The sequence below is a fragment of the Palaemon carinicauda genome, chromosome 26, assembly GCF_036898095.1.
Source record: "Palaemon carinicauda isolate YSFRI2023 chromosome 26, ASM3689809v2, whole genome shotgun sequence".
Taxonomy (NCBI): Eukaryota; Metazoa; Arthropoda; class Malacostraca; order Decapoda; family Palaemonidae; genus Palaemon; species Palaemon carinicauda.
Window position 1 is genome coordinate 951113 of NC_090750.1, and position 25339 is coordinate 976451.

Consider the following 25339-nt stretch of genomic DNA (forward strand, 5'->3'; position numbering starts at 1 on the left):
CGTCGTCGTAAACAATCTGGGGCCACAACTTCTTCCAGCTCGCATTCACAGTTGCAGGTTTCATCTCTTGCAGTGCCTTCTGAATATTCTTCAGGCACGTGGCTATGGTGTACTGCCGCCAGTACGCCTTCAAGTTAAAATCTTCATCCTCATCATCTTGGGCAGCATCCACACACGCAACGAGGTCCGCCAAGGTATTCTTCGTGTAGAGGGCCTTGAACGCCCTGATAACCCCCTGGTCCATCGGTTGAATTAATGACGTGGTGTTGGGTGGCAGGAACTCAACCTGAACGCCCTCACGCGACAGGTCAGTTGCGTGTCCACCAGCATTATCCATAAGGAGAAGGATCTTGAATGGCAAGCCCTTCTCTACGAGATATTCATTGACTTGCGGGATGAAACACTGGTGGAACCAGTTGGAGGTCAGCATCTTTGTAATCCATGCTTTTGGATTATGCATCCAGTACACGGGAAGGAGATTCTTATTCTTATTTTTCAAAGCGCGAGGATTTTTCGACTTATAAATAAGCCCCGGCTTTAGCAAAAATCCAGCAGCATTGCCACACATCACGAGGGTAACGCGATCCTTGAATGCTTTAAAGCCAAAGGCTTTGGCTTCCTCTTTGAACAGGAAAGTTCGCGACGGCATTCTCTTCCAAAACAAGCCGGTCTCATCCATATTAAACACTTGTTCCGGCTTGTATCCACCTTCGGCGATAATATTCTTGAACGTCTGGTTCACATAAGTTTCAGCAGCGGCAGTGTCTGCCGAAGCAGCCTCGCCATGCAGGGAAACGCTTTTCAGGGCGAAGCGTTTCTGAAACTTCGCGAACCATCCTTTGCTGGCGGAAAAACGTTGTTTCTGAGGCTGGGAATCAGTGGAAGTCCCTGGTTGAGGTTCATCTGCATCATCATCTTCTTCAGCATGGTTGCCGTCGTCGTCTTGAGGTTCCTTTGCAGCAAAATTCTCATACAAGCTCAAAGCCTTTGTTCGGATGGTGTTCGTATCCAAGGCTATGATGTTCTTCCGGCAGTCGGCAATCCACACAGCTAAAGCACCTTCCATGCATACGATCGTTTTATTACGCGTGGTAACGACTCGCTTCGCTGATCTGCTAAAGGTGATTGCAGCCGTCTTTCTAATGTTCGCCTCGTCCTTCTTGATATAGCGAACAGTGGATTCGTTGATTCCAAAATGGAGCGCTGCGGCCGCGTAGCTTCTACCGTCTTTAAACATATCGAGAAGCGTCACCTTCTCAGCAATCGTCATCATCCTTCGGTGGCGTTTAGGCTCACTACCAGCATTGGTAGAAGCAGAACGCTTGGGGGCCATTGTACAGTAGGATTTAACAGAAAGTTCAACAAAAAGTTCAACTTAAAACTGTCGCACACAGCACAGATTAAAGTTCACAAACTTAAGAACGTCTACTCAGCGATACGGCGTAAGAGAAAGTGGCCGCCGCGAGAACCTAGATGCTGCGGGTTGGAGATGCGGGCAAAACACCAATCACAGGCTAGATAACAAAACTTGAGTTCTGATTCGTCATCTATCAGCGCTTGAACCAATCACAACCCGTCTTATATGATGCGTAGGTTACCAACTCAAAGTACAAGATACCTCGCGTATACTGTACGTACAGTATTAATAATAATAATAATAAATAATGATAATAATACAGTAATAATAATAATAATAATAATGATAATAATAATAACAATAATTTTATTAACAACAACAACAATAATAATAATAACAATAACAATAATAGCTTTACGTATGCTATTTTATTCTTTTGTAGGATGTGTCTCTCTCTCTCTCTCTCTATCTCTCTCTCTCTCGTACGCTTATTCGAAATGTGATTTTTGCAACAAAGAATATTATTGGATGCAGTACTACGTACGTATACATACAAAAGATTCATGGAAAAGAAGCACATCCATTACATTTGTAGTACTGTACAGTAGTAGCCATCAGCAGCCTTACACCATTCTAATATGGTATGACTGCATCTGATTTGCGTTTCATGTTCGATTTAATTTTACTACGTACTGTATACAGTACTGAATTATCGTATGATCACATTCTCTTTTCGTGTTTTATTTCTTTCTGTGCTGAATTATATATCATATGTAATGTAATGAACAATCAGTAAGAGCAGATATTACTAATTACAGTATTAATGGAATTACAGGTAACGAAATATCGTATTTGGGGTCTTCAGATGTCGCGGTATTTTCGAAATTTCCGGAAAATCCACGATATGTATATATATATGGGTTATGGAAAAAACCCGCGAAGTGGTGAATCCGCGATGGTCGAACCACGAAGTAGCAATGGTTCACTGTACATGCGTTATGAAAAAAATCCGCGAAGTGGTGAATCCGCGATAGTCGAACCGCGAATTAGCGAGGGATCACTGTACTGGGGAAACGATATATAATCGTAAAACAAGCCTTTGCTTCTCTATACATTACCTTCTTGAATGTATTATAATCGGAGGAAAATACAAAACAGTATATCTGGATGAACTTTGGAGGTGCCGTTGCAAAGATTATTTCATGAAAAATTACAGTGACCAGTGCTGCCAACGTCTGATATACATCAAATGTTAGCATTCCATGCTAACATTAGCACACGTACGTTCGTTCGTGCATACCAGTTTTCGACCTGCGCAAAAATCCCTCCCCCTGCGCAGAAGCTTTTCCCCTTCCAATAACTCGTTTTATTATCGTATACCTTTTAAAATCATCTCATTTTATATTCCCATTCAATACTATTTATCATTCATTCCATTTTATCTTCCTATATTGGGTTTATTTCTTTTGTTATTTCCTTTTCACTCCCCGGTTTCACAAATACTTGCTCTGGACTAGTTTCCCTATCCACGTCATTCATGGTAAAATCATCTCATTTTATATTCCCATTAAATATTATTTATCATACATTCCATTTTATCTTCCTATATTGTTTTTATTTCTTTTGTTATTTCCTTTTCACTCCCCAGTTTCACATAAATACTTTCTCAGGACTAGTTTCCCTATTTACTTCATTCATGTTTACCCTCTAGATTCCGTTGTTTTTCCCTTAACCAATCACAAACCGATATGTATTCAAAGTTTGCACAAGGGGGTTGTCAACTGGTATTTCCCTACCCCCCTTTCTTTATCTCTTTGAGTGATCTGTTCATATCCCTTCCACCAAATCCTTTTCCCTTGAAACCTTTGTCCTAATAAGGTGTCCGTCATTTCAAGTGAGATTTATTTTTTCATATTTTGCGATAGAGGAAGTTATAGAAACTTGTAACGGCTGCAGTATTCCGTACCTAAAAGCATTTGCTAAATTCCATGGTGATTTTTACGATTCTTCAACGAATGTTGATAATTTCCTGAAATCACACAACGTAATTCCTCAACTCTTACAGTGCCCCAAGTGCCATTTCCTCCTGTCTTACAGGAAAGTCATTCACATGTTTTATTGTAATACCGAAACAAACATATCTAAAACCAAAAAGAAATGTCGTTCTGGTTATACCGTTACTTCTTATAAAGGTACATTTTTGGGAAAAAGTCGTCTACCCCCATGGAAGATATCATTTGCAACCCACTTTTTACATAAACATTGGCCCCACAACCATCCTCATCCTAGTCATAGGAGTTAAGCCGTCAGTCTCACCCTCCCGTGACCCGCAAGTTTTGACGTCTTTTTCATAAAGGTAAGTCATTCCTCAGTAGTCATTATATGTGTTTTGTGACCGGGGAACTCCTAGGTTAGGTTAGGTGGGTTTGTTAGGTTCTGTGCCCTTTTTGTACTTTTTATATGTTGTGTAAAACTTATATGGAAAAATTATCTAAAATACGTATGGAAATATCTATCATTACTATCGTTAGTAATGTCACCGTACCGTTGGTAACTCTTGAGTATCATTCGTAACATGGAGAATTTTACCGTTTTCTTTAAATACCTGAGGTTTGTGACCTGTCATACTATTAGGTTAGGTTAGGTGGGTTTGTTAGTTTCTGTGCCCTTTTTGTACATTTTATATAGAGTAAAACTTATATGGACACATTATTTAAAATACGTTTGGAAATATCTAGCATTGCTATCGTTAGTAATGTCATCGTGCCGTTGGTAACTCTGTGTACCATACGTCAACATTGGTAACACTGTGTATCATTGGTAACGTTACTAATGTTATCGTTCGCAGTACATTCGTAAGGGAAGTGACACCGTTGAACAAGTGCTTAGATTTAAGTATTTTAACACAACATATATGATAACAGTAATTATATTTAACCATTTTAACAGAAAATATATGTTTTCCTGTAGGAAATAACGTGATTAACCAGTTTTCACCTTCATTTCATCCGTAATAACAGCAACCAATTCGGCAACTTAAAGTTAGACGAATTGGTTGATGTTTGTTTGCGGTTGAAATGAAGGTCAGAGTCGGTTAAATCGCGTTATTTACTAAAGGAAAACATATATTTTCTGTTCGAAATCACACCCTGTAATACAATACAAATTTACCCTCAACTGAGCAGTAGAAATAAATCGTTTAGAAGAGCATGAGTTGATCAAAAACACTTGCTTAGCCCAATCAAAGTAAAGCTGCTCCCTAACTTACGATGTCTAGAACCCCAATGAAAAAAACAAAAACAAAAAAAGGTAAATTTACAGTTTCATCCATTATGGGGAAACTGGAACAAAAATATATTTGTTGCATCAGAAATAGTGTAGTTTCAACGAATTTAACGTTTATTTTGACCGCAAACCATCCGATTTAGAGATTTACTATGTAATTGGAGTTAAAACAACAAGTTGTTCCAGAATGCAGAAAGACCCTACTTCATCCCAACAATTATGGGGGACACCAGGTGGGAACCGGGGTTTTGGGTGGGGGGGGGGGCGCGTCAAATGATATTTGCAATAAATGAATACTTATCCTTCCACCACCCCTCCCCCTATACCCCTATCTAGCCCTACCGGGGGGGGGGGGCTCCGCCCCCCCTTAAGGCTACAGTGATTTTCAGGGCACTGCTGAACCTAAGAAAACCCAACTAACCTAGCATAGGGGCCCTGTATCCCTACCTAGGCCCACAGGGGGGGGGGGCTCCGCCCCCCCCCTTAAGGCCACAGTGATTTTCGGGACACTACCGAACCTAATACAACCACCTAACCTAGGGCCCTGTACCCCTACCTAGGCCTAGCCCCTGTGACCCCCCCCCCCTTACAGCCACTACCTAACACATCCATCAAACCAAATCCAAAGTGATGGTACTGCTGTATACATCGTTATACTATCACCATTATAATATACTCTATAAATTAATGAAGCTTACCTTAAACTCTTGGTTTATAAAGATGTGCTGCTGCTTTGAGGAAAACGTGAAGCCGTTGGGAAGGTTCCTTGGCATGCAGGACAATTTTTATTTAGTAAAATTAAATTGTGTCTCTGGCACAAATGCACTAGTTTTTCAACAAATTCATTGTAAGTTAGGAAACAGTCAGGACAAGAAGATGGAATTTCAACTTCTTGTGCAACATGAGATGACGTGCTTTCTATGGTCTCCATGTCTAAGAACGAAATGAAATGCCTGGGAAGAAAATGTATTGTTGCGCAGTTGTATTGTCGCGCTGTGATTGGCCAAACATGTATGACGTCATAGTGGACAGGCGCTGTGACTGGCCAAACGTGTAAGACTTCATAGTGGACTAGTTTGTCAGCGGATTATAGTGGTTACAGGGCTCATTTAAGCAAATACAAGACACAGTCAACAATAACAACAGACTTAGAAAAAATCTGGGAGGAAGACATGAGTAGCGTGAGTTTGATCGTCGATATATAAAGAACTAGGCATTTGCGACAGATAACTTTACAGAAATACTACAAAAGACTTGCTTTACTCGGGAAATATATTATTATAATAGATTTCCCATAATGGATGAAACTGTAATAATACCCAAAAAAATAAATCTTTCACCAAAGACAGCAGCATCAGAAAATAAACCCCATATATTTTTGCCACTACAATTTATGAGGCACAATATATCTGCATCTTCTAACCGGATTTATTACTGTACCTTTTTGGGCTGAAGTACACTGTAGAATGAGTCTTTAGGCATGACAGGAAAATAGCTAGCTTTATATATAAATTATTCTACACAACCATAAATACAACCTAAGGTTATAAACCTTCATATTCCATACTAAATAATCACGAGTTTATAAGCAAGAATTTCACGAAGAAAATTACAACCTTCGAGGTATGAATCAACAAAGAATCTTCTCATTTCTTTTATATTCGAAAGCCTTTGGTGCAAAATATGAACTATAATAATACCCAAATTTGATGTGCACATACCATTATCTTCAGTCTTAAATAAATAGCAATGAACCGTAATCATGAACCGAAAATATATATGAAAATTGTCTACCATGATGGCCGCCATTGGCCAGGACAAAACACTTGTCTGACACATAAAAATTTGGCGATTTATAAGTAATTAACAGCAAATATGTCACAGTTTGAGTGTAATGCATGAACAAAAGCAATGATGTTCATTAACAGAACTGTAGAAACAACTGAACTTACGTGGAAATACGTATGAAATATGGAAAATGGCACGTCAACAGATGTTCACCCAAGAACCAAAGACTATATACTGAAGGAAGATAGGAAGGCTCAAAATAGAATATTAATACGCTAGTTGGCAACACCAAAGTGAACACAATAGTTGGTTGCTCCGATTTCAGATGGCGTTGTAGGTATACATCGTTTGTCGTCTGTTTGTTTATATTCAGAATTTGACAGTTGACTCAAACGAAATCATGGCGCCGACAGTAAAGAAGTCACTCAAGTGTGTTGTGTGCCATAAACAAAAAGAAACCGATCCTCATTTGGTATTTCACAGGTTCCCTAAGGACAAAGAACGGTGAGTCCAAACAGTATAATACATGCAGTATGTGCTGCTAATGAGTAAGCCCCACTGATATTGAATGTAAGATTAAGGCAAGGCATCCACAGTAAATCTCTTTTGTTTTTCATTTTTAATGGCTTGTATGCTACCTTATTTCTATTTCCAACCCCCTTTTGATTATTTTTGTGTGTGATACAATTTTGTATTATTTTGATCCTTTTGATTGTACATTTATACATTTATTAGTTTATAATACTAAACTATACATGAGTGCATCATGCTTTTCCATTTCAATAAAAAATAAAATACAATTGTGTTTTTATACACTTAATATCTCTCCATCTTACAGTGGCCTACAAACTAATTAAATGTATGCCTACACTTAAGCATTTGTGGCTAAGTTTAACAAATCAGATATACAGTATGTTTTAATTTATTCGAATGTGGTATTGTATAGAACATTTAAAAATGGTTGTAATATACTGTACAATACTTAAATTTGCAAGAAAATCAACTAAATCACAAGAGATATAGCTATTGAATTTCTGAAAAATAGACTGAGAAACATAAATTGCAATTTAGTTACCTAAAATTTAAGAATATCATGAATATATGAGTAAGATATACAGACATAGTAATGCAAATTATGAACAAATATGTCGCAAAATTTACAATCAAATTCCATCCTATATACCCGTAAGCATTACCGCTCTGAATGTTTGGTTGCTCGCTCAACAGATGGAGCCATTCGTTTCGCATGGGAGTATCTGGCATCTTTTCATAGCACACTCATTTGTGTGTTAAAAGCCTGAGCCTTCCTATCTTTCTTCAGTATATAGTCTTTGCCAAGAACGGACAACAAACAAATGACGACTGAAATTTGCTGAAGCCACCGCCCACCTTACTGAAGGAGGGCACAGTGTAAAATCCGGACGTCGGATGCTGTCCGGGAGAATAGAAAATCCCTTATATCACCGGGAAAGACGCGAAAATATACCTCTTTTTTTGTGACTGGTAATGTTCACTGATACTTTCTGTTATTTTCTGAATAAATGTTCGAAAAATATTGGTTTATTTTAATGTTATTGAGAATAATCTCAATCGGACGTCAACATTACACTATTTAACTGCCCGCTATTTTACCCTGTTAGGATAAAAGCCGGACGTCGCCAATCAGCAGTCACAGATAAGAATTTACTCGGCTGTAAAGTAACATAAGGAGAAAGGGCCTACCACTCCCTTTACCCTGCATTTAGTTGCCAATAGGTTTAGTATGATCCACTAACCAATTAAAAGGTTGCCAACTTTAGCCAGACACAGGATACTACATGCAAGAAATGAAGCCTATTTCACTTGAAAAGTACTGAAATTTTATCAATCAATTTGTTTTTATTCGTTTTATAATAGCCTGTGCCTGTTGCCCAGTCAGAGCCACGGGGAGGCAGTTGACAGTCTAACAAACTAATCCACCACCCTACACCATATTATTTCCCATAACCATAAATATAAGCAAATATACTCAATTGAAAGAAATAAAAAAACAAATAAGAAAAGGTAAACATTAAAATAGTGTAATGTTGACGTACGATTGAGATTATTCCCAATAAAATGAAAATAAATCAATATTTTTCGAACATTTATTCAGGAAATAACAGAAAGTATCAGTGAAAATTACCAGTGTCAAAAAAGTGGTGTATTATGGCGTCTTTCCCGGTGATACAAGCGGTTTTCTATTCTCCCAGACGACATCCGACGTCCGACGTCCGGATTTTACACTGTGCCCTGGAGTGATGTCTGCCAGATGTACAACAATAACATTATTATTTTATTCATTATCTTGATATGCATGACTTGATATAAATACTTCACTTAATTTTGTTATTAATATGTTTTAAATTAAAACAAACATAGATATTTGTCTCTGAATTAGGATTGAAGCGTGATAATTAAGTAAAAGTGGTTAAGGATACAAGGTGTTTGTGGCAGCTTTTTCAAAGTTGAATTTGTGGTGAATGATGAAGTTTTATTCATATTTTAAAGGAAATTACGTAATTAATTGAAATTATTATATGTAATTTGAATAAATGAATAATTAGACACACTTTTCACAGAATATTAAGAGTAACAGCGCCTAAAAGTGACATATACATATAGATTTAAAATATCTTTTAGCAAAAATATACGTCGATATATTTTTCAATAAAGAATGTATTGTCTTTGAATTATATTAACTATTAAAAAATAAGATTATCGTTAAATATGAAGTGAATGTAAATTTGATTATGATAATTAGTAAACAATATAAGATGTAACTGGATAAATTACATAAAATTAAGAAATCTTGAAGGATTTCCGCAAATAAAGTTTGGTAACACAAAAGAGTAGGCCATTTAAAATGGAATATTTTAAAGCCACGAAACAAGACATTGAAATAAATAAAGGCTTCTGGATAAAACAATAACTTTATCTAATGAATAAATTGTTTAATGATAATTATAATAAGCAGATAGCTATTCGGAAAAGGCCTTAAATCGTAGATGACAGAAAAGGGGGCGTGTCCCATCCAGTGACACTGACAGCCATAGAGAAGCTGCCACATACGTAAACATTACATTCAATTGTTTCTTTGCTTTTAAACCTTCATTTGTGTACATTTATTCATCAAAATATTCATATATATTAAATTGCTCTTCTATATGCTAAAAATGTATTAAAAGTGGGAAAATAGGGAATAATAGCTGTTCGGGAAAATAGAACTAGCGAGAGTAGAGACATCTGGTAACAAAGGAAAGAACTAAAAATGAGTGAAAAATGGGGTTTGCTACAGTATCGCCTCCTACTGGCTGATAAAATAACTAAATTATCATAAGAAAAACTTTAAATGTAAACAATGAAAGAAATCGAAAAATCTAACGAAATTATGGATACTTTTATAGTTTGAATGTGTCAAAATTAAAGAAAATAGTTCTGTATTTACTTTCCACATGAGACTAGTTGCTAATATTAGCTAAAAATGATAAAAATAATCTTGTAAGGACAGTGAGACAAGCGTCACCAAGATTAACTGATACTTTATTCAAATGTGCATGGGAGTATATTACAAGGTGCGGACGGAAAGGTAGGATGGCGCTGGCGCCAAATCAGAATGAATTGCCCGCCAAAATATATGTGTTTTCTTACACTTATAAATATACGAATTATGAGTTAACAGAAACATGTAATGAAATGATCCATATGTCAAAATGTAGCTCTGATAGAGCGGAATACATATACATGGGAAACCACGGTGTGGCAAAAGGAGAATTCAAATAAATAAACAGTTTGTTGATTTTCAGGACGACAAAGGGAGCAGTGTCCTTACAAGTACTCCCCCCCCAAGACATCGGGCGCCGTAGAGGGCTGATGATCAATCTTCGTATCTTTTCGGGCGTCGGAGGGTTCCTCTTGTTTTTGAACGGAGGGGCGCGCCGGCGGTCGGCGTAAGGATCTCTTCCTCTTGTCGTCGTTTGATGATTTTTCTTTCGTTGGCCGCCTTGTTTTGAGGTGGAACTCTGGATCTACCAGGTCCGGCGGAGGCGGTGTCGCTTCCTTCGAGAAATGCTGGTTTCACGCGGTCTATTGAGACCCAGTGCTCTTGGCCATGGACGTCGAGAAGGAAGGCTTTCGTTGTCTTCTTAATTACCCGGTAGGGGCCTCGATGAGGTCTAGTTAGTGGTTGTCGATGAGCGTCGACACGGACGAAAACGTACCCGCAGTCATCCAGGTTTTTTGGCTTGAAGTGCTTGGTTCTGTCCTGGTAAGTTTTGAGACATGGCCTGAACTTCCTGGCGATGTCCCTTAGGTGATCCAGCTGCGTGTCGTCAGTTGATGAGGGAAAGAATTCGCCAGGAACTGCGAGCGCCTCCCCGTAAACCTTTTCGGCGGGCGAAGGTTCGCCGTCTGCGCGAGGGGCGGTGCGAAGGCCGAGGAGTACCCAAGGAAGTCGTGATTTCCAGTCCCCGTCGGTGCAGCTCGCCATCAGGGACGCCTTGAGGGCGTGGTGAGTTCTTTCAACCATGCCGTTTGCCGCGGGGTTGTATGCCATGGTGCTGTGGAGCGTCGTCCCCATCAGGTTCGCCAAAGCGAGCCATATTTCTGTGAGGAAAGCGGCGCCTCTGTCTGTCGTGATGTCGTCAGAAATGCCAAACCTGCTCACCCAGCTTGACAGGAGGGCTTCGGCGCATGCTTGAGTCGTAGCTTCGGTCATCGGCGATGCCTCCAACCACCTTGTGGAGCGATCGATGATCGTAAGCAGATAGCGAGCAGATCCAGAAGGGGGCAATGGTCCCACGACGTCGATGTGTATGTGACCGAAACATCTTTTTGGCTGGGGGAAATCGCCTACCCCCGATTCGGTGTGACGGCTGACTTTGCTTGACTGGCAGTTGATGCATGACTTCGCCCATTCCCGGGCATCCTTTTTTATCCCTGGCCAGACGAACTTTTCAGACAGAAGGCGAGCGGTGGTGCGTCCTGAGGGGTGTGAAAGTCCATGGATGATATCGAATATTTTCCTTCTGCAGGAGGCTGGTATCCAGGGACGTGGGCGGCCCGTGCTGGTGTCGCAAAGAATAGTTACTCCTGCTGGTCCGAGGGGAATCGCACTTATCTTGAGCGCGGATGGCCCCGTCAGGTGATCCTGTGCTTCTCGGTCGGTGCGTTGTTCGGTTGTGAGATTGGCGTAGTCGATTCCCAGGTGGATTGCGTCAATTTCAATCCTTGAAAGGGCGTCCGCGACTGGATTTTTCTTTCCTGGGACGTAACGTATGGTGCACCCGAATTCGACGATTGTTGCGAGATGACGTTGTTGTCGGGAGGACCATGCGTCAGTCGATTTCGTAAAAGCGTGTACGAGGGGTTGATGGTCCGTCGCGATTGTGAAGGGAGTGCCCTCCAAGATGTGCCTGAAGTGGCGGACGGCGAGGTAGACGGCGAGGAGTTCCCTATCGAAGATGCTGTATCTTGTTTCGGCGGGTTTCAATTTCTTGCTGAAGAATGCCAGCGGTCGAGGAGAACCATCGACGAGTTGCTCCAGCACAGCCCCACAGGCGACGTTGCTGGCGTCGGTCGTTAGTCGCAGGGGCGCGTTGTCGTCAAAATGAGCCAGGGTGGTGGCATTCGCGAGGGCATCCTTCGTCCGGGCGAATGCCTGTTGCTGGGACAAACCCCACTCGAGTTTTTTCACTTTTCCTTTCAGGACGTTGTCGAGGGGTGACAGGGTTTGTGCGATATTGGGGATGAAGCGCCTGTAGTAATTGACCATCCCCAGGAACTCTTGAAGTTGGCGGATGGTCGTAGGTATCGGGAACTTTCTGATGGCGTCGACCTTCGTTGTCATGAGTTTTACCCCGCACGAGGATACGCGGTGACCAAGGAAATCCACTCCTTCCGCACCGAACATGCATTTGTCGAAACGTACGACCAGGCCGTTCTCCTGTAGGCGTTTGAGGACGGTGCGGACGTGCCTCCGGTGTTCCTCCTTGATTTTCGAGAATATCAGGATGTCTTCGACGTAGCAGACGCAGAAAGGTAGATCACCCAGAATGCTATCCATTAGTCGTTGGAAGGTCGCCCAGGCGTTGCGTAGACCGAAGGTTGAGTATGCGAAGGTGTAGGATCCAAACGGCGTTACAATGGCAGTTTTCGGGATGTCTTCCGGAAATACGGGGACCTGGAAGTAAGACTTGAGGAGGTCCATCTTGGTAAAATACTTCGCGCCATGCAACGCGTTCGTTAGGTCCTGCATGTTGGGCAGCGGGTAGTGATCGGGCGTTGTGATGAGGTTGAGGCGCCTGTAGTCACCGCAAGGTCTCCAGGACCCGTCCGGCTTTTTTACCATGTGTAGGGGTGATGCCCAGGGGCTCGATGCTTTCTTACAGATACCCATGCGTTCCATGTCCTCAAAGGCGCGTTTGGCATCCTTCAGTTTCTGGGGCGGTAGGCGGCGGAATTTGGCGTGAGTAGGAGGTCCTGTCGTTGTGATGTGGTGGTAGATCCCGTGCTTGGACGGGGAACCTGGCGAATGTCGGAGCTCGGGCTTGAAAACCTCAGGAAATTCTTGTAGGAGGTCGGCGTAGGGGTGCGTCGTTACGGCGGATACGGACATTGTTGCAGGGCCGTGTTCTAGGGCGCGGGACTGGCAGGTTCCCGTGTCTATAAGACGTTTGTTAGCGACATCGACGAGGAGTCCGTGGTGGGCGAGGAAATCCGCACCGAGGAGGGGGCGATTGACATCAGCGTTGGCGAAGGGCCAAGAATACGAACGGCCCATGATAGATATCTTGAGGGTCCTAATCCCATAGCACCGTATGGGAGATCCGTTGGCGGCGAATAGTGAGGGAGCGTTTTTGTCGGGACCATGGTCTAGGTCGGACTTGGAAGGTGGGAACGTTGACTGCATTGCGCCGGTGTCTACCATGAGTCTACGGTTGGAAATGGTATCGAGGATATAGAAACCATTCTTGTTTTGGTTACCTGCGGCTGCGATGGTGGCAGGTGGATGCTTCTGGCGTTGTCTTCTAGGGAAACTGCATGGTGCTCTACATTTCTTGGCATCGCTGCCGAACTGTTGGTGGTAGAAGCACCATGCTGGGTTAGTCCTATGGTTCGGTCGTGTTGGTTACGGCGGTTTCTTTCTTGATAGAACGTTGATCTCGTCGTCCTCAGGGGCCGTTGCCGAGGAGTCTATGGAAGAGAAGCTGCTGAAGGAGGAGAACGAAGGCGGTGTTGACGATGATGCTCCGAGGCGAGATGCTTTGGAGGCCTCGTGGAGCTTCTGAGCCTTCGACAGGAGTTCGTTCATCGGGAGCGTGTCGGCGTCTGTCAATCGGGCCCTTACGTCCTGTGGTAGGCGTCGAAGAAAGATCTCGCGAGATAAGCTAATCTCACGTCGTCGGCCGTTGCTGTCTGTTTCGGGGAGCAAGAGCAGGCCGGTTAACTCGTCCCACGCCTCGACAGGAGAGGTGTTACCCATGGGCTTGCCGGCGAGGTCCAGGACTTTCTGTGCCCTTGCTGAGACGGAGAGGGAGTAGATACCGGTGAGTTTCGTTCTCAGGTCGTCGTATGAAACTTGGCCGGCTTGAGCGTCGAGCCATGGGGAAATCTTGTCGAATACCTCTTCAGGTATGGAGGTGAGAACGATGTCAGCCTTGGCGCAGGAGTCGCTGAGTCTAGCGACACGGAAGAGTACGTCTGCTCTCGGGAACCAGGAAGCGGTGTTGTATTGAGAAAAGGGCGGCAGTTTGACTTTGGGCGTGGAGGCGAGGCCGTTGGGTGCGATGGGCGTGTTGCTTCCTGCATCGTGGCCAGACGACGAGTCGGCGAAGAGGTGAGAAGTTGATATGTTGGTTAAGCTCATCCTACTGCCTTACATGCACCGAAGTGTGGGAGACCCAAAGGCAGGCTCATGCCTAAGGTAACGGAGTATAGAGAAGGTAGCACGGCCGTAATAAGTCTGTTAATGGCAAAGCCAAAACCGCTGATGCTACTTTCAACTCCGGGGTCACCAGTTGTAAGGACAGTGAGACAAGCGTCACCAAGATCAACTGATACTTTATTCAAATGTGCATGGGAGTATATTACAAGGTGCGGACGGAAAGGTAGGATGGCGCTGGCGCCAAATCAGAATGAATTGCCCGCCAAAATATATGTGTTTTCTTACACTTACAAATATACGAATTATGAGTTAACAGAAACATGTAATGAAATGATACATATGTCAAAATGTAGCTCTGATAGAGCGGAATACATATACATGGGAAACCACGGTGTGGCGAAAGGAGAATTCAAATAAATAAACAGTTTGTTGATTTTCTGGACGACGAAGGGAGCGGTGTCCTTACAATCTAGTTAAAAATCTTTAATAGTAACATAGTTAGGATGTTTGTCACAACAAAACTATTGTTTTAATTATATAAAAGCCTTTAAAATTCTTGAAACTTTGTAAAAGTCAATTTATTGATATGTATATTATATCAAACAAAATATATTTAAATTTAATTCACTATTTTACTAGAAATTAGTGATTATTTTCAGGGTTTTGGATAAATAATGTTGGTAAAACAAAAGAGCGGACAATACAAATATAGAGGTTTTCGAAGCTGTGGAATACAAACAGAATAAATACAATAAATTTAACAAGAAAAAGGACTATATTTCTATTATTTTAATCAATGAAAGCTATAATATATAACTATTTATTCGAGAAAGCCATAAACTACAGCTTAAAATATAAGAGGAACTGCCTTTATAATGGAGAAGACACAATATTACTGATTTACTATTATTATTACCATTACAAGCTAAGCCACAACCTTAATGGAAAAGAAGGATGCTATAAGCCCAAGGGTTCCAACAGGGAAAATATTCCTATGAGGAAAGGAAAATAGGAAACGGATAGAATAGTGTGCTTGAGTATACTTGTATATCCGAGTTTGTTTTATTTTATGTCTCTCATTTCTTTTCATTTCGATACTCTGTCTTTTAATGAGCAAATTAGTAAGAGAGTGTATCTTAGAATAAAAATTTAAAGAATAATGATACCTATTCTTTTTTTCCACAATTATCCCTACATTAAAGGATCGGTTGTTTGATGCGCCATCTCCAATGCCTTCGATCAAAGGCATCCTCTTTTACCAAACCTCTTCTCTCCATATCATCCTTCACCTTATCTCGCCATCTAATTCTCTGCCTCCCTCTTAATCTCCTTCCCCTAAGAGGTTCCTCCCAAGCCCTCCTCACTCCCTCCCCACCATTCATCCTGAACACTGCTCACATCAGTAACTGGACAAAATCCCACAGGACACAGTCCCCATAGACAAAATCCCACAGGACACAGTCCCCATAGACAAAATTCCATGAGATACAATACCACAGGGCATAATCCCACAATGTGAAAAGTGGACAGTATCATACGGTATGGCAAGGTAATTTATTTTAGTATTTTATTTATTTATAATTTAACAGTTCCTATCAATGAATCACTCCATGTTGACGTAATAATTGTACAACCTATCTGCCATTTACATGATTTATTCCAGTCATTTTATTCATATTTGACAACTAGAACATCTATTTCTTTGCTCACTCTTTTCATGAACTTGCACTAGACAAAGCTGAACTATTCTTCCTGCCTGTTCATAGGCTGTCTACTTTTATATTTTACCTCTATAAACCACTTGAGACGTAAAAAAATGAAAAAAAAAAACTAATTCGAAACATTATATGATAAAATGACTTCGATAATATTGATTTAACAATAAACACAAACTATGCAGTGTGATACGCAAAATACCTAAGAATGTATACGTCAAACAGATCTTACAGGTCCTGTTGTGAGTAGAGTTTCCCTGCGTGATAGGACCAGGAAAGCAGGCTTTAAAGTAAAGTAATATGCTGCAAAGGGCACCGAAATAAAAACATTGACGTAATCGAATATTTGATGGAAGACCTTTCATGATGGACACACCACAATTTACCAAAAGGACAACTAAGTAATTACAAAACATAATAAACAAAGGAGCAAGACTGATAAAAGGTGTCCCACCCCGAGAAAGGATCACTCATACATTCATTTATTTACACTGGCTGCATATTCAAGTAAGAATTGAGTTTAAAATATGTACAATAACCCATCAAGTTATCAGAACCGGACGCCCAGAATATCTAAGAGAATTGCTGTACATTGTGCAGCCAACAAATCGTATTAACACAAGAATAGTCACAAATGGTTTCAAATTATTGGAACTTGGATATATGTCTACTGTAGGCTCTTGAGCCTTTAAATAAGCGGCCCCGGGACTATACAATAAGCTCCCACTAGTCATCTGAAAGACTGAATATATTAAGGCTGTCAAGAGGAAACTGAAAACTTTCTTGTTCTCTAAGTGCTTCGATAGTGTGGATTTGACAATAAACGAACAAAATGTGGTATGAAATGTCGAATGCCTTGGAATGCATATGATAAAATTACTATTAAGGTCAGGTAGAGAGCAAGATTCCCCTACTGTATAGGGCCAGAGAAGCAGCCCTTAAAGTAAGTCAAGTAAACGATATATAACTAACTTCGTATTAAAATCTAGCTAGTATACATTTTCATAAAGATAGGATTTTTCTTTTTTATATTTATGTCAAACCTGGTGAATAAAGGCTATATACTTATTGAAAAACCTATCAAAATTTTGAGATATAAAGGATTATAGTAATACCGGGCATTATAATATATTGAGAGTCTATTCAAAATTCAAATCACACTGAACAACGTCTTCGTAAATTATACAGAATAAAGACACAAGGAAACCCTTCAAAGTGTAGGGTTCCCCTTCTCTATACAACCAGAAAAGCAGCCATTAAAGTAAGCGTAAAATATCTTGGAATATATAGCTCGATACGTAAACTTTTCGAAACTACACAATCAAATGTTTTTAAGATACTGATTATCAAACTTGACTTTTGAATTAAGTTTGTATCCTCGAGAATGTAAGAATACCAAACTTCAAATAACCAGTAATTACCTTAAATGTTTCTTCTTTAAATAGGCACTAGTTAACAACACGTCTTCTCGAAATGATGTCTATAGCTTCACTGACTCTACAGTAGCTCAAGCAAAGACGTCCTTCAACCAACCAGAGACTTGCACCACACCCAACAATTGTATCGCCTCTTTTCATTGGTGTTTTCGGCTACAGCTTTGTAAAATATTCTCCTATTGGTTGGCGGAACTCGAAGGGATTTAAAAACGCATTCTTATAAGTACAGGTAAAGTGTAGAAACAAATGCTTTTACGTTGCCAAACGTCACTTCATGAACACAACTGACGTTATGTTTACATTAGTTTAGGCTCTATAAAGAAAGAAAACGTTATCATGTATGTTAAAAGAAAACGGTATATTTTAAATGGAAAACTTAAATATATTACTTAACAATACTATGATTATCGCAAGACTATTTAATTTTACGGTTATCTTATCAAGTATTTTTAATCTATTACTTTAGAAATATTATTATGATATATTTATAAAGCTTTAAGATATGATTTTAACTAGAATCAACTCAGAATAAAAGGAAAATATCGACATAAACGCTGACATTAAACGATTTCATATAGCCTACTTGAATTGATTTTTTTCCTTTTTTTTTGGATTTGGGTCATATGACACAGCGCTGGGAGGCCATTCAGAGTTAAGATGTAACCAGGGGTGTAATTTCAATACATATTGCATGCCATCAGAGGTGTACTATTGGCAATAGCTCCTTAAGGAGAGTAATAGTTTCTAGCTCTACTTGTATTCATATCAGCCCTTGCCTAGTGTCTCTTACGAATTAAGTTTATTTTATATACCAGGAATAATTGTTTATATATTGCATTCTTTATTGTACTTATGATCATTAATTTAATTAGATTATTAAAGCTAGCAATAATTCTGTTCTTAATGCAGTATATGTTCAAGTCAGTCAATGATATGAATTAAAAGATTTAATTCTTTAAAACATTTTATCTGTGGAGAATTTTTTTATGTGTGTTCTGAGTGGGAACTTAGTCCGGGAAAGTCTCCTTATAACAGTTACATAAAGTTCAACAGGGGAGGATATGAGCACTTACTCTCGGGGCACAAACACCCTGCTAATACTTTACTGTCACAATTCACTAACCATCACTCTTAAGTACAAAAGGGGGAAATTTTACTGCCCAGAGGCCGGAGAACTCCACACGTAGAATAAGAAATAATTTACGGCCTACTCTAGCTTTGTCAGGTCTATAGTTATCTCATTCTTAGGCTCTGTTCCGACTCCGTCCCAGCTACCCCAATGAGATGCTGAGGTATTTTACATTAATGTAATTAGACAAAATCCAAAATGGGAGCAGTGATGTAAAGTAGTTTAAAAGTTTAAAGATAAGGATCTTTACCTTCGAAGCAAATATATTAATGCAAAGTTCCTCGCTGTTACCACCTATAGACTTACTTAGGTTTACTCTTTAAATAGTCCCAGTTTAAACATTAAATAAATGAGGGAGCAAAAATACTAAAGAGGTTTAATCAACCTAATATTGATTTATTACACAAATTCACATCAAGAGAAAACGGGCATCTTAACAACACAAGAAATGGTATCAAAAGAAATGTAATTCAAATAATGAAAAATAGTTGATTAGACGCGTGGTCTACAATAATTAATAATCAAAATTGGGTCGGACACGTGGCCATGTGACCCAGAGACTGTGTTAGTCTCAAAAGGCAAAAAATTGTATAGAAAAAATATATACACACAATCCCACCGCACACAGTCCGAATAGTGTAAAAGCCAGGTTCCCTATCAAGTTAAAATTAGTCTAAGCTAAAAAATGGGGGAATAACTATGGCCATTTGTAGTAGTACCTGCACTCCGTTGAAGATTAGTCCTATGCCCGTGATAGCTGTTAACTTGCTTAGAATAACTGGCTTTTACACTATTCGGACTGTGTGTGGTGGGACTGTGTGTATATATTTTTCTTGGATATTAATTTCTGGTTTGAGACTAGCGCAGTCTCTGGGTCACGTGGGCCACGTGCCTGACCCCATTTTGATTTTTGATTTTTGCAGACCACGTGTCTAACCCATCATTTTTATTATTTTGAATTGCTTTCAATTTGCATTTCTTTTGATATTTTGTCTTTGTTAAGATGTCCGTTTCTTTTTATGTGAATTTGTGTAATAAATCAATATTAGGTTAATTAAACCTCTTTAGTATTTTTTGCTCCCTCCTTTATTTAATGTTTAAACTGGGACTATTTAAAGAGTAAACCTAAGTAAGTCTATAGGTGGTAACAGCGAGGAACTTTGCATTAATATATTTGCTTCGAAGGTAAAGATCCTTATCTTTAAACTTTTAAACATCACTGCTCCCATTTTGGATTTTGTCTAATTACATTAACGTAAAATACCTGTCCAGCATCTCATTGGGGTAGCTGGGACGGAGTCGGAACAGAGCCTGAGAATGAGATGACTGTAGACCTGACAAGGCTAGAGTAGGCCGTAAATTATTTCTTATTCTACGTGTGGAGTTCTCCGGCCTCTGGACAGTAAAATTTCCCCCTTTTGTATTTAAGAGTGATGGTTAGTGAATTGTGACAGTAAAGTATTAGCAGGGTGTTTGTGCCCCGAGAGTAAGTGCTCATTATCCTCCCCTGTTGAACTTTATGTAACTGTTATAAGGAGACTTTCCCGGACTAAGTTCCCACTCAGAACACATAAAAAATTCTCCACATTATCCATATAAATACTGTTACACAAGTATTGTAACGATGGATGTATTATAGATAATTTGAACCATTTATTCTATAAAACGCTGCCATCAAAACCCATACTAGTCTACATTGTCTGAAATATTTTAAAAAGACAGACCACAGTAAACATGCTAAAGTATCAAAGTAAAAAAAAAAAAAGTTTTATTTTTTCTTTAGATTATAAAAGATTTCTTCTAATTAAAGCCTGCCATTGCTAATTTTAAAAATCTACATTATACATTAATTCATTCATACATCTAATATGACACTAATAGAGTTTTCTCTCTACTCTCAATTTTTGTCAAGTACACAGCTTATTGTACCATGCATCACTTGCAGTTAGTGTCCAAGCTACTGTTTTAAAACCAAGTTTAGCATTTCATCATAACAGTCGAGAAATCATTCTTGGTTGAATAAGATTCTCACATAATGTATCGCTAACCCACGGGATTTTAATTAATGTAAATATCACCTACAATGGCATATAATATCGAATGTATATGCACTTAATTCAATTATGATAAAATGCTTTGGGATGGGCAAAGATTCTTAATGTCTGACTTTTAGCATTGCCCTACTTTCAGAAAAAAATTAGTTTACGAAAATTAAGATCATTGAACTGGTATCAATTGCCATATTTAAAACGGGTGGTTAAAAAACTTCAAGCTTACTCTCGTTGGTCAAGTGGACGTACCACAAGTCACTGGGAGCGAAGACAGTGTGGAGAAGGGGTCTGGCCGAAACCTCCAACCAGAAAAAAAAACTCCTTTTTTTTTGTTTTTTTTTTTCATTTTGAACTTGTCAAGGCCGGTATTAAAATTTCTCTTCTACAAAGAAAATTCTAGATGCCTCTGTTTATTGTACACCATGACCCATTTTAACAAGAGCACCCAAAAGTACCATATTTAATCTTTAGCCACAAGAAACCAATACCGAGTACTTTTCCCCCTATTGTACGAGGGGTTCCCTTTCAGAACTAATTTTGGGTAACCTTCCTGTAAACTCCATATCATTTCCTTTCAAAAAGTTCCTTCAATTGAAGCAATTTCAAAACTAATCTCTGGATCCAAGTTACGAGATATTAAAATTAACTGAATGTACCCAAATAGTGTATAATTTCTTTTATACATATGGAATTAACTCCCAAAGTGAACACCAAGCTGGTGTTGCAAAGGAACTTTTAAAATATCTTTAAATAATGTTCTATAAATTTTGTATCCACAGTGAAAAATAACTTGACTGAAGATTCATTCAGTATTTTTCAATAATAGCAGCTGCCTATATTAAAATTAACCAAAATCCACTTCCTCAGGAGGAAGATTTTAAATATATTTATTAATTCCCTGGGTCATCAATTCTTTTGAACTATGGGAATCCTTTAACTTCTGACTTAAGTTTGCTATATACTGTAGCTCACTTTATTACCAAGTTTATACTGTTCTACACTAAACCAGCTTTCAATTATTTTCCATTAACGTACTCTATGAACTAAAATTTTAGTAATGCAAATTACCTGATAATCTAAACTCAGATTTCTATATATAAAATAACTTCATAAATCTGTATATACCAGAGATCAAAACCTTTCAATAACCTGTAAACTCCAAAGTTTAAAAATCCCTTAAACCCAGTTTAAATAACTTCCTCCTTAATGTCTGTCAATAAGTACCACCACTTCAAGCCCAGATTTTATAGGCAACCCAATAATCTTTAAATGGTTTGTATTTGTACACAAGAGAGACAAGGTACCAGCGATTCTATTTATAAAACGAAAGTAACCAATTCATTTATAAACTCAGCGTAATTTATTTATAAATCAGCGTAATAAGATTAAATTAACTCTTGCAACAAACTTTTACACATACAAAAAATATAGATAACCATTAGACTTCACAAATTGTTATGCCTTGAAACACTTGCAAGAATATTATACCATATTTTAGCTAAATCACATGAAACTGTTTAGCTTTAGTTAGGAAAACCTTTACGATTGAAAACAATTATATCAAAAGGTAAACTTCAAAAACTATTTAATGTAATTAAAATTAGGACAAAAAAAGTCTTAGAACAAGAAAAAGTTCAATAATTATGTATTACGATCTTAAGATATCAAATTTTGATATTTTATTAAAGGAAAATTACCAATAATTATGTATTACGAATTAAAAAAAAAATAAGACATTTTAAAGGAAAATTACCAATAAAAAAGTCATAGAACAATTAAAGCTTAATATTTAAGTATCACGAATTTAAAAATATCAAATTTTGACATTTTATTAGAAGAAAAATACAACTGAAGCTCTACATTAAAACCAAGTTTTATGATATAGACAAAATTTGTGATGGGAACAAAGCTTCTTAAATTAGCTATGGAGATCAGGTTAAATAATTTTGAACTATAAATAGTTACTAAACATTAAAATTGTAAAATTTGTGATGGGAACAAAGCTTCTTAAATTAGCTATGGAGATCAGGTTAAATAATTTTGAACTATAAATAGTTACTAAACATTAAAATTGCATTAAAAGATAAAACTATTACACAGATCTTAACATGGACCGAAAACCATTAAACTAAAATTAGTGTCTTCATCTACAAAGTCGTTAATACATTAAGTAAATTTAAAGTATTTAAATCAATTATTACCAGTTAAAAAAAAAGATACTTCAAAATACACAAAATTTTTAGGTCTAAGTCCTGAACTACTAAGTCTGTAATACATATTCTAGAGTAAATTTAAAATAAATTTAAATTGATTTGATCATTACAAGTTAACAAAAACTACATTAAAATATATAAAACTTTCTGGTCTTTCTTTAGAGTAATTTTGGCAATTTGCAACAAGTCTCTTTGTACTATTCATACTATTCAGCTTTCTGGTTAATTCAGTGGTACAGAGTTATCTTTTCATTTGTATAGCAGCAGATTAAGCAAGCCTTGGACAGTGAGCTACATACAATCACACAGAATGCTCATATCCGTAGCTCATGAACCCCGCCACCTACAAATATAGCTCTATTCAATTTTGCTTACTTAATAAATATCAAGGCTCTTTTATGCAATCTTTTTAACAATTCATGGGTTTTCCTCCTTTACCTGCTAGTGCTTTTGAACTAACTACTTCTTTCACTATTTTTCGGCTGTTCATTCTTCCACATGAGCAGAGGTCCTCTAGACATTGTTACTTATTCTACTTCATATTTTCATACTAAACTCGTCCTGTATAGAAGAGTTATAAATAAATTAACGCCTTGACTTCAATAGATAATTCAAATATTTTACATCCATCCTATTACTTTTTTCGTTTATTTTACTCTTTGACGCACTTCTCATTTCCTTTTCCCTTAAATATCAACAACTTCCATCCTCACATCACCCATTGCAACATTCGTTATTTGATCCCAGCATCTATTCCTCTGGAACCGTTCCATCAACAAAAAATACCTTTTTGTATAATCTCTTATTAATAATGTAACCAAACTATCACAACAATTTGGAATAACATAAACTCCTTTTATGTCTTTCCTTCCTTCAACCTCTAAATCACTTTTCTATATTCTAAACAGTTATATTTCAAGTCTAGTACCAACTAATTTTCTTTTCTACCATCCACATTCATCAAATTTTCAAAGTTGGTATACCATATATATAAATATATATATATATATATATATATATATATATATATATATATATATATATATATATATATATATATATATATATACATATATGTATATATGTGTGTGTTTCATTATGAAACCAAATTATTATCGAACTATTAAGACAATTACCTATCAGCTCTGTTATTCTTTCAGAATTATAATGATACATGAGGGCGGACTTAATGAACACTGGGTCGAGAGAGAGGGACTTTAAATGCAACCTATTGTGTCCAAACTCCAACGAAAAATCTCTTCCAGTCAGCAATTTCGCTTCAAAGTCTTTGGGTAAGTAAGAACACTAAGAAAATAAACACACACACACGCATATATATATATATATATATATATATATATATATATATATATATACTGTATATATATATATATATATATATATATATATATATATGTATATACACATATATATATGTGTGTGTGTGTATGATTGCACGCACGCACGTGCGTGTGTTATATCAGTGTAATTATATTACCTACCATTTTTATTTTTGCCTTTATACTAGTACAACAGGTATGGTTATTCAATTCTATTTTAGCATTAGAATTTTATTTTATTAGCTCAGGATCTTTCTGTATTAGCTATTCCGGTACTTATTTAGTATGATATAGTTCATTTTAGCATTCCCGGTTAATTTTCTTTTCTCGTCAGTAAATTTAAAAATTGCCTCCTGCTACTACGTGTATTTTCAACCGATATTTTTCTCAAAGCAGACTAGAGCATTCTTTAAAACCTTTATTCATTTTTCGTGATAGCATGTCTTCTCTTCGAAATGATCCATGACTCTTTACCAGGCAAGTGTGTGAACCCTAATTCTTGAGCAACAACTTCCCCTTAAGTCTGCAGTGTGTATATGACAACATCGTTAGCAATTGCGAACCATAGTCTTGATTTTCTGGTCGTCATGCCCTGCATGTTATCCTCATTGTAGTATTTGCTTTCTTAGCCTGGACGATTGATGGGTTTCAGAGTCATTTATATATATATATATATATATATATATATATATATATATATATATATATATATATATATATATATATATATATAGGTTTCAAGTTTTATGAGTTTTTTTTAGAGAATTATTAGATATTGTATTTTTAGTGTTTAGTTTTAGGCTAATAAAAAATAATTTAATTTCGGTATATTTTCAGAAATGCAACATCAGTAAAGGCATTCCAACTCTTCCTTCTCATTAAGATTTATAATGGATAATGAGTGAATTGCCTTGTTGAGTGTTTAATTAGCCTAAGTTTTAATTTTTACTTGTAATCTTCCTTAAATTTTGTGTACTTTTATGCAAGATGATGTTTGATATATAATATTCCTAACACCGTTCATTAAGGACAACCAGGTCCTATGTATTTTTAACCTATGCATATTACAGTAAAGTTAGTTTAATTGCGAATTTTTATTTGCTCCAATGTCTATCTATGGTG

At 37.8% G+C, this 25339-nt stretch overlaps 1 protein-coding gene and 1 long non-coding RNA gene across 4 annotated transcripts in view; one reads left to right on the top strand and one right to left on the bottom strand.

The window, feature by feature from the left end:
• LOC137619466 (zinc finger protein 501-like) overlaps positions 1-25339 on the bottom strand; it is a 572135-nt gene that overhangs the window by 237076 nt on the left and 309720 nt on the right. The gene's annotated exons all lie outside the window — the stretch shown is intronic.
• LOC137619468 (uncharacterized) overlaps positions 1-25339 on the top strand; it is a 132546-nt gene that overhangs the window by 106413 nt on the left and 794 nt on the right. Inside the window, exons 3-4 of one of the 2 annotated variants that reach the window (XR_011039911.1) lie at positions 17494-17713; positions 24038-24169. This is a non-coding gene — a long non-coding RNA (uncharacterized lncRNA). The remainder of the gene's footprint in view (positions 1-17493; positions 17714-24037; positions 24170-25339) is intronic. The other variant, XR_011039912.1, reaches the window with a different exon arrangement.